The sequence below is a fragment of the Nicotiana attenuata genome, unplaced genomic scaffold (assembly GCF_001879085.1).
Source record: "Nicotiana attenuata strain UT unplaced genomic scaffold, NIATTr2, whole genome shotgun sequence".
Classification (NCBI taxonomy): domain Eukaryota; kingdom Viridiplantae; phylum Streptophyta; class Magnoliopsida; order Solanales; family Solanaceae; genus Nicotiana; species Nicotiana attenuata.
Window position 1 is genome coordinate 290768 of NW_017670976.1, and position 10707 is coordinate 301474.

The following is a 10707-nucleotide window of genomic DNA, read 5'->3' on the forward strand; positions in this document are numbered from 1 at the left end:
CCCTCACCTCTTGAATGGGAAAGAGAGCCCCCTTTAACTAAAGAATTAACAAGCATAATGAGAAAACTATCACCGAAAAATTCAACCAGCTTTTAAGATAACTAAATCAACTTTAAGAAACTTAATTACTTAATTTGGTTGTTATTAAACTGATTCAAATACATATAGTATATTTCATTTTATTTTGTGGATCTTGTTATCCTCAATATGCGAGCATCTGGCTCCAATGACGTTCCAAATTCTTTTGTGCCAACTAATAAAAGTTGACGAAAATAGATTTAAGTCATGGTGCTGCNGTAGAATATACAACGGGATAGATATATACATAGAGTCAAAAGTAGCCAAAGTTAAAAGTTATATACAGGCCAACTATTTAAAAATCCAAGACAATCCAAAACATAGAAATAAATATATACAGTCATCCAGTTCTTCTCGTTAATTACTTTGCTACAGATAACTCTGCGCGCACCATAAAAAGGAGAATTCGACTTTGTTTTTTTCATATGCTTTGATATTGGCATCAAACAAGCTTAGCTCAAATTGTTATTAGCCATAATTGTTGAATAATGAAGAATAAAGGTTACTTGCGAGATACAACTTAATGTAAGTTACTTTTGATATTTGATCTTTTTCCTTTGTCCAATCTATTAACATCGGATTACATGCCTATTGTATTATTCATATTTGTAGGTTGATAGTTATTATCATGACATTAACTAAAAAAAGCAATTAAATTGGTTAAGACGTGATGACACTAGTTTTCTCTCCAAACAAGGATTGTTATATCATTTTGTAAATTCTGGTGACCATCTTTTCATTTCGTTGGTTGGCTTTTGGGTCAAAGGAGGTTCCCTTTCCCATTCAAAAGGTGAAGGGGGTATTGTTTCCTTATGCTAAAAGGTTAAGGAGGTAAAGTGGAATTTACTCATATATATATTCTCCTATATAAGAAGAGCCGTAGAAACAGGTGAAGCAGGTTCCTCTTCGTCGACATCCCTGCTTCACCGGTAACATATTTGCCATTGCTTTTGCATATTATTGCACTAAATGCCATCACATAGTTTTGGTAAATAAAGGGAACTTCTGAGCCATTTTAAAGGCCCAAACAGCTACACAAGTTCCGCGAGCACGTGTGGGTAGTTTGCTGAATCAGTGGCCCCACCTTATTTTACTGCATTTGCTGGCTGTCATACCAACAGGGCCTACTAAAATTTATCATTTCAAAAATCTAGCTCTTCTATTTGAATAGATTTACCAAAGAGTAAATTTCATCAAAATAAGTTTCCGTTAAAACAAGAAAAAGTAAATGAATTTGCATTTCACTGCGTGCGTTTCTCTAAGGTCATTGTTAATTATAGATATAGATTAGCTCTGTTACTAATTGGTTCATGGAGAAATAGGTTTAAGCAATATTTGCATATGCTGCTCCGGAAAAGGTTGTTAAATCAATTCACTAATATGGTGAATTTAGTTTGCAATTCTTGAAATTTGTTGAATAAATAATACACAAATCAATAAACCAGTTAAATAAGAAAGATAAGCGTTAGAAAATTTAAAGTTTAAATTTGATTTTCTTCAAGTTTTGAATAATTTTGTGTGATCGGTATTAAGAAATCTCTTTCTTCTCTATTAATAATGTACGTTATAGAAACTCCAGTTAAATAAGGGAGATAAATATTCTCTTCATACATTTGTTTGAATATAAATTGAAGTTCAAAATTCATTTTCTTCAAGTTTTGAATATTTTTGTAGGATTAACTACTAAGAAATATTTCGTATTACTCCTCGGTTTTATTTTATATAATGATATTTGAATGGATCGTGAAGCTTCAGCAAGAAAAGAGGACATTTTACACATACTAACGGTACTCTTAGAACTTGGGTCATATACATGCTATAATATTTTTATGGTTATAAGAGCATGTCATTAAAAGTAAACTAAAAAGTTTAAAATTAAAGAATTTTCAAATATAAAAGTTGCCGCTCTTGTTTCTAGAAGAGTAAAAATGAAAGAATGTCATATATAATGAAACAAAGGTAGCAGAAATATTTAACCATTTTTTCCTTTATAAACATGCTAAAAGAGCAATAAAAATGTGTTATCTTTTTGGGAAAGACTAAGAAAAAAAGTTTCACGTAAAATGAACAAATGAAATTAAAAAAATATTGAACTGTTTTTTCCCGGTACAGGAACAAGTTGCTATAATAATTTCTTTAAAAGACATTAATTCTACGTCGATCATTGAACACCAACCTTGGCGTGCTCCAATAGTTAAGTTTACTTGAATCACATTGCATTTGACATTTCATACAATTTCTACCCTAAAAAACTACAATTTAATCTAAATTGTTGGGTCCGTGCGCAAGCACGGGCAAACAACGCTAGTATATATATAGAAGTAGAGTAGTAATGTAGTATAGTTGTACTTGTAGATTTAATTAAGATATAAGTGCAATAGAAATAAACTAATTAAAGGAGTCGGAGCGCTCCAAATGTTTGTTCATTTCCCATTGTCTTAATTGTAAGGAAAAATATAATTAAATAAATAAAAAGGTTTGAGGAAGAAGAAGAAAGAAAGAATAAAAAATAGCGTAACGTTCAAGAGTCAACAAGGAAAAAATTGTTGAATCGTAAACTCAACCTTCAAACTTGTATTATTAAAATACTAGCAATCTATCTATCTCAAGCCTACTTTCGGTTGTCCCAAAATAAAATTTTAGAAAAATGTACTTCAGTCAATATATACTACCTAAGAGTTGACATTGAACTCGAATTTAAAACAAAAACTCAAATAAACTATATGTATAAAAAATAAAATATTATCAAATGTGAACTGAAAAATTAAAAGGAAAAACAGTTGAACGGTAGTAATTAATAATGCATCATAATCTGAAGTCAAGACGACCAATGACGGTGATCCAATTTCCTCAATTACCTTGACACTAATCCAAAAGCTTTTGATAATCGTTTCGATTTATTTAACTAATATTCTCTCCGTCTTATATTATATCTCGTGTTTCTCTTTTACACGTTTCTTAAGAAATATTAATTAAAAAATGAATTGGACTATTCTATCCTTATTTATATCTTAAAATATAATCTTTCTTTATTGAATATTTATTTTATTTATGTGTTATCTCCATCTTCAAGAACAATTATTACTAAGGGTAAAAAATAAGAAAGATTATCACTTTATCTTATTCTAAAATAACAAATAATTTGAGATAATTATTTTTAGTAACCGCGACAGTTAATATGAGACCAAGGGAGTAATTAATAAAGAGAAGAAAGGTACAATAAGAAAGTCAAAGTTAACCAACTCTAGACGAAGACTTTTAAGTACTTTAACCATGGACCGAGACCTCCCATGACCAATCAGGACCTTAAATTTTAGCCCACTAATATAAGTTGGTGTGGGTTCATTGAACCTCGACTATAATCAGGTCTTTTACGTACATTACATATGGAATTTTTATTTTCTACATGTGTTAATATTTTTCGAGATTCATGGATTGTTTCTATCCTAGATAATATAATATGTTCACATCAACTTTAATTACTTTTTGGACGGTAAAGTTTTGTAGTAGAAGTACTACGGAGGAGACTCGAAACAGTAGCAGCAATTGTAGTACAAGATGAAATAAAGTCTTAAAATAGTACTTTATTGCTTTAAAAACAATATTCTGCTTAATATTCATTTAATAAACTGCGTTTAATTGTGTTGAATTTCTCATCTAAAAACTACTGCTACACTTCTAGCTTGTTTGGATTATTACTATATGTTGTTTCATAATATATCGTATTGTATTGTACTGCATTTTATTGTATATTATATTGTTTGATGAATATAATATTTGGATAGACTACATCTTTCGTCGTCGTTTCATGATGTCACACACCAACAATATGAAGAATAAACTTGAAACATTACTAAGAAAAGATAGGATACGGAGTATAATTATTATATAAAAAATAAGGTAAAGGATCAAATATGTTATTTAATGAGTAATAAGAAAGGACAAGATGAGAGAAAAAAGGCAAGGAATGACGCCACCACACCAAATCCAAAAGGGCAAGATGAGAGAAAAAGGGCAAGGAAAACAACGCCACCACACCAATCCAAAAGGGCAAGATGAGAGAAAAAAGATAAGGAAACAACGCCACTACACTAAATCCGTCGTTTCATAAAGTGACACTTTTCATCGTTACGTGACAATGAATTTAACGATACGATACAATAAAATTTAAATAACAATCAAAACTAATAGTATTATATTTAAAATAACAAATACGATACAATACAATAAATAAACATCTAGCTGTTCATCGGCAACGGGCAAAGCACACAGAATAAATATAGTCAATGCAGCGGCCATAGTCCAAAGAGTTTGAAAACCCATGCACTGAAAACACAATTTTGACACGCTTCCTTTCTTTATACTCCCTTCGGTCCAAAATAAGTGATTTTTTGGTATTTTTCTTGTGGTCTAAAATAAGTAATTTTTTCAGATTTCAAGACTGAATTAATTATTTTTTTCCTACATTGTCCTTGGAGTAAATAGTGTTGGAATATGTGTTAGGAGTGTTTATGTGAGATAGTAAAGGTTAATATGGTCAATTCTATTGCTAATTAATGTTAAAAGGTGAATTTCTTAATCTGTGTGAAAACATCCAAAAAATTATTTATTTTGGACCGGAGGGAGTACTTCTGATTTATTTTAGGGCAAAATATAAAATTGATCGATCGGTTGAAATTAATTGCCTTCGCTAGCGAAAAATATATAAAATTGTTTTTATATAATACACACACACACAAATATATATATATATATATATATATATATATATATATATATATATATATATATATATATATATATATATATATATATATATATATCAGCATTATTATTTTTTGAAGCGGCTTAAAACATACATCTTTCAACTTAAAAATATATAGAGGGTGTTTGGCTTAAGCTTATAAGTTGGTCAAACTAGCTTATAAGTACTTTTTGGCTTATGATCTACGCGTTTGGTAAAGTTAAAAGTACTTATAAGCCAATTGCTTATAAGTCAAAAATAAACCAAAAGCCGTAAGGTGGTCATCCTCAGCTTATGAATTTTTAACTTATAAGCACTATAAGTTTGACTAAGATTTTTACTATTTTATCCTTAAAGTATTTTTTTTAGAACAAAACTCCTACATCGATACTCACTGCCTCAAGTATTCAACTAAACCCCCCCCCCCCCCCCTCCCTCCTTCCACCCCTCCACCCCCAACCTCTTCAAGTCTGCAATTCTCATTGACTATTTAAGATAAATTCTCTATTCCTTTGCATACTTATATCTATGTTATTGTGTATTAATCTTTGAACTGTATATAATAAATGACGACATATCAAATTTTTTGAGTATTGCTTTCTAAGTGTTGTGTGATGAAGACAATGCTTGTATCTCTTCAAATAATTTGTCCTATTTAGGTTTATTTTTACTGAGAAACTTTTGTCAATTTATCGTAATTATTATAACTTATGATTATATGCTTATCATAAAATAAATTATATTTATCATAAAAATTATCTTATCTAAGCACAGTTGTATTTAAAATAAAATGACAAATAGAATATTTTGTATTTGAATCGATCTGGAATCTAAAATTTTGAAGAAATTACGCCCTTATAAGTGCAAACAGTTCTAAGGTTATTTAAGTCATTTTAACAGAAAAAGAGCTTATTAGCATTTTTTTTATCAAATACTGCAGCAACTTATTGTCAATTTCAGCACTTGTACCCAAACATGTAACTGCTTATTTATTAAATCAGTTTCAGCACTTAAAAGTGTTTTTCAGCACCTAATGCTTATTAGCTACTTCAAATCAGCTAATCCAAACGGGCTCATAATCACAAAAAAAAAGAAACTATAAAAAAACTTTATATTAACTTCATACTCATCATTATCATTAAAAAATACACTTATGATATAACAGTTTATCGACTTATTTAATTCCGAGTTAATACATCTCTGTTGAGGAAAAGGAGTTGCAAATTGAAGTCTTTTGCATCTGCGCTCATATCCAAACATCTAACGTTCTTTCTTTTCTTGATTTCTTCTTTTGCCTGTTTTTCATTACTATTGTGTCCCCATATTGTACTTTGTACTAACGAATAACACGTCAATCAATGTATGTAGAATTAATCCTATTTAATTAGATTCTGCGACTTTTTCTACTTATTTATCGAGTCTATCCACTACACATCTCTAATCATCACTGGATTTTATCAAAGATAAAAAGCTTTTCATACTACATTCTCCCGATATTAAAAAACAAAATAGAATGACAAGGCAACATGTTGTTCACTACAAGAGATAATTTATCCGCGAATAAGCAAATATATACAATAGATATTGCTCTATTAGTTTACAAATCCGATTCTATTGAATCAATATTTCCATTTGAATTATATCATTTTCACACCCCTTTTTTACAACTTCACTAACCTCTTTAAAATAAATAAAGTGATTTGTAAAGCTCGAATGAGTTTTCAATTAGAAAGTGACAAAAACTGTGTTCAAAAGGATGTTTCAGAGTCTCCACCTGACCTTTGATTTTGGTGTGCCATGTCACCGTTTTTAAAAGGGAAAATTTCAGATAAGAACAACTGGGCTCCCTACTTTTCAATTTTATAGCCCATATTTCAATTTACAACCAACTAGCCCAAAAATAATACGCTAATACTCAACATTCAACTCCAATAGATTTTCGAAATTACTATTTAATTTTTAAAAAAGATTGCTCAAGCTTTTAAGTTAACTTTCGGATCAGTAACTGTGACTCAAATATTAGTTCAACAAACCAAATCCACTTGGATAGTGAAAATTAGATTTTTAACAAGCTTAAATATGTGGGTTTAAATTCCAAATTTGATTTCGTGAGAATTTTGGAGTGGGTATTATTTAAACTTGTTAGAAATAGCATAAGGAGGTTGTATATAAAATTTGAAGTCATTTTATGGAGATTTGGACTGGTTTTAAACAAGAATTGCAACTGAAATCGTGGAAGAAGTTCGTCTACATATGTTTGTATAAAGGTGTATAAAAGTGTATAAGATGTGTTTATACACTCATATACCCTATTATACAAGATTATACAAAATTATACAAAAAACTGATTTCGTCTTTTTCCTTGCGTCTTTTATGAAATTTAACTCAAATCTTTGCTCAAATATACTCCAAACCACTTCAAATTTAGATCTTGAACTCCTTTTGATATTTGCAATCAATTGGAACAACACCCAATCTAAACAACTAACAAACTCAAAAAATCATATTTTCGAAAGCAATGCTTTGAATGGCCTTCAATGGTGGACTTCTACTTTTCAATTTTCTTATATTGCTACCAGATGACACAGGGGTGAAGCAGAAAATACTGAGCCCCTTGAAGCACATGTAGAAGATGTGAGAAGAAGGGAGAGTGAAAGCAATGGTTGTGAGAATACATATTTAACTCCATAACTTTTAGAAGCGATGATTGTAAGAACGCAGATTTTAAATTTGTCAGTGCTTTCAAAATATGTACAACATGGGCTAGGTAGGGTAAAACTTAAAACCATGGGCCATTATTTGTTATGATGTGAAGTCATAATTTTCTTGTAATTCTTTCTTTTTAAAATAACAGTTTTCCTTCAAAACACATTTGACTCTTAAACCAGTTTGCACCAGAGATTCAAGGTAAGGGAATTCATTTGACTCGGGGAGAAGGTATTAGGCATTCCCCGAGTCCCGTAACTAGTACGGTTGTGCACATGATCAAGTTGGCTTTTAAAATATTCAATTGAGGTTAAAACACACACAAAAAAAGGAAAGCAAACACAAAGAGGCTCGAGGTCGTCCCCACCTAATAAAATAAAAATAAAAATACTACGAATTCTACTTTCGGCCTCCAAGTACAAGTACTATGGGGCATACCCCGGATAAAAATATATACAAAGTCTACGTGGCATTCCCCTGAATATGAACTACAGGGAACGACCTTTCGCCTCAAATAAAAGGAAGAAAACCTAAAGTTTGCCTACCCGAATGATGACGGCCTAAACATGCTCCTACTCGAAAAGAACTAAAACAAGAATAAAAGAACAATTTTACTATCTTGAACCTAAATTATCTTTTAATTTTTACCCAGCACAACAATTTCTATACTGTGATAAAATCGTGTTCAATTATAACCAATTCGAATAAACACGAGCAGATAACTAAGCGAGCAGATTCAGAACTATGGAGAACAATTACACAAACAACAGAATCATATCACCAAACAAACAATTAACATTAAGCTTGAATAAAACGAATAGAGGATGAAAGAATTAAACCTCGAAATAGCCGGAAAATCGATTGTTTCATTGTTTTGAACTCAAAAATGTGACGAACCGCGGACGGAACTCGAATTAGCACCGGAAAGCTCGGATAAGAACGGTGGACTATTTTTGTTCGAATTTCTCCACACTCCGTTTCTATTTCTGCCCATTTTTTTGTTTTTGTTCTTTTTTTTTCTTTTTTAGTTTCAGATATGTATTTGCTCCTCTTGTCACTGCTGCAGGTGTCTTCTAGGTTCAGGGGGTGCCGGCGACTGGTGGGTGTGAGCGGCGGCCGGATTTTTGAGAAGAGGGAGTTGGGTGGTTGGATTTCTGGCGGGTTTTAGGGGTTGGGGTGTGCCGCTGCTGTTGTTTTTCTTTTGAAGAAGGAGATCTAGAAGGGTGGGCGGCTATTAGGAGCAGCAGTGAGGTGAGGTGAGGGAGGAGAGGCTGGTTGTAGGCGGACCAGTGGTGGAGTATATGAGGGAGCTTGGCGGCCGGTTTTCGGCGATGGGAGGGGATCGCCGGTTCTATTCAGTCGAAGAGATAACGGGGTTTCACGGCTAAACCTTAGAGGAGATAGGGTGAGGTCTTAGGGTTGTCTGATGGCAAGAAGATGATGGGTGGCGGCTGGAAACCGGCGATGGGGCGGCGGCAGCTTGGTTGCTCTTGTTGATGGGGAATTAGGGTTAGTCAAGGTTTTTTGGGTTTGTAGGAGATGAAGATCAGGGGTGTTCTCTTCTTAGGGTTCTTCAGTGTTCTCTCAAGATGAAGAAGAAGAGGGGTTAGGGTCTTGTTTGGGTGAGGGGTGACGGCTCTAGGTGGTCTCTAGGGTTAGATCTTGTGTCTGAAGAAGAAAGGTTAAGGATTAGGTCATTTTTAGGGAAGTGCGGGGTATGGGCTAAGGGAAAATTCTGAAAATGGGCCTAAAATTGGATCTATCAAGACATAAAATTGGCCCAAAATTCATTCTTCTTTTCCAGGGTAAAATAAAAGTATCACAGATAGTAAAATACAATTATCAATTGACTTTAACTGAAATGGCATTAAAACGAAATTATTTTATATATTTTTTTCCAAAGATTATACTAAAAATAGGATAGGATTAGATTAAAACCATAGCAAAATTAAAATAATACTACTACCAAAATGCTAATATCCTTGAAAACAAAGTGGAACTATTTTTGTATTTTTGAATATTATGTAAGGTAGATAAACTAAAAGTAACTAGATAAAATATTAATTAGCTAAATAAAAGAAAAATATTTTTATAATTTTTATTTTTGTGATAAAATAAAGTAAAAGAGTCAAAACTAGTTAAAGCGATATTAGACCTAAACTAAATATTTAAACGCTAAAATGTATAAAATCTCGGGGAGGGTCAAAAATTACATGTCTTCAGCTGCCCCTTTTTGACTGAAAACACGAAGAGTTTTCAGACAAAGAACGACGAGACAGGTTTTTTGACCCGACCCTTATTTAGAGAGACCAACAACTAAAGAAAGGAGAATGTGACCGAGCCCTGGCATCTAAGCTGCCTACATATCCTTGGCTATAAAGGAATCAGGCTACATGTAGTTCAGAAATGAGGAGAGCGACGGAGTATACCGAGGTGGAGAGCCGATTGAGGTGCTGTCGAGGTTCCGGTGCGCGGTCTTGTTATTACATCAAATCAAAATCTAAAAGAACTAAGCAAGCCTATCAGGTATGAGTTACAAGATTCCTATATATAAGTCTACTGAAGCTTGATCTTGAGTCTTGAATGGTTCTCCATGCAGAATTTTTGATTTGAACCTTGATGCTTGCTAGCTGCAGGTGTTGATTCATTCTTCCATGACTTCTCTGGATCAAGAACGAACATACAGTGCTCATAACTTCAACCATGTCTTGAGCAGTTCACATCTTTCACCTGCTTCTGCATTTGGATTTACTTTTTTTTTCTGGATTGATACTTCTTCTTTTGGTCATGTCGGATTGTCAACTCGCATTCTTGAGGCGGGCTTTGGCTACTTCTAACTTGAATTGAATTCTGAAATGACTTCCCTCGTTCCCCAGGTGGGCACCTGCAATCAAAACAACAAAACGAACAAAATTTTCTGCCCCAGTTTGCACTAGGAAGATTTGTGAGTTGTTAGCAAAACTGTAAATCACCTATGCTATTGATGCAATGATGAGAGTAAAACTAAAGACTTGACTAGGATGTGTGTCTCCTAGGGATGAACTCAAACGACTCAAACTAGGAAGTGCATCTCCTAAGGATAAAAGTCGAATGACTCAAACTAGGAAGTGCGTCTCCTAGGGATGAAACTTGAATGAACCAAACTAGGAAGTGCGTCTCCTAGGGGTAAAATCTCAATT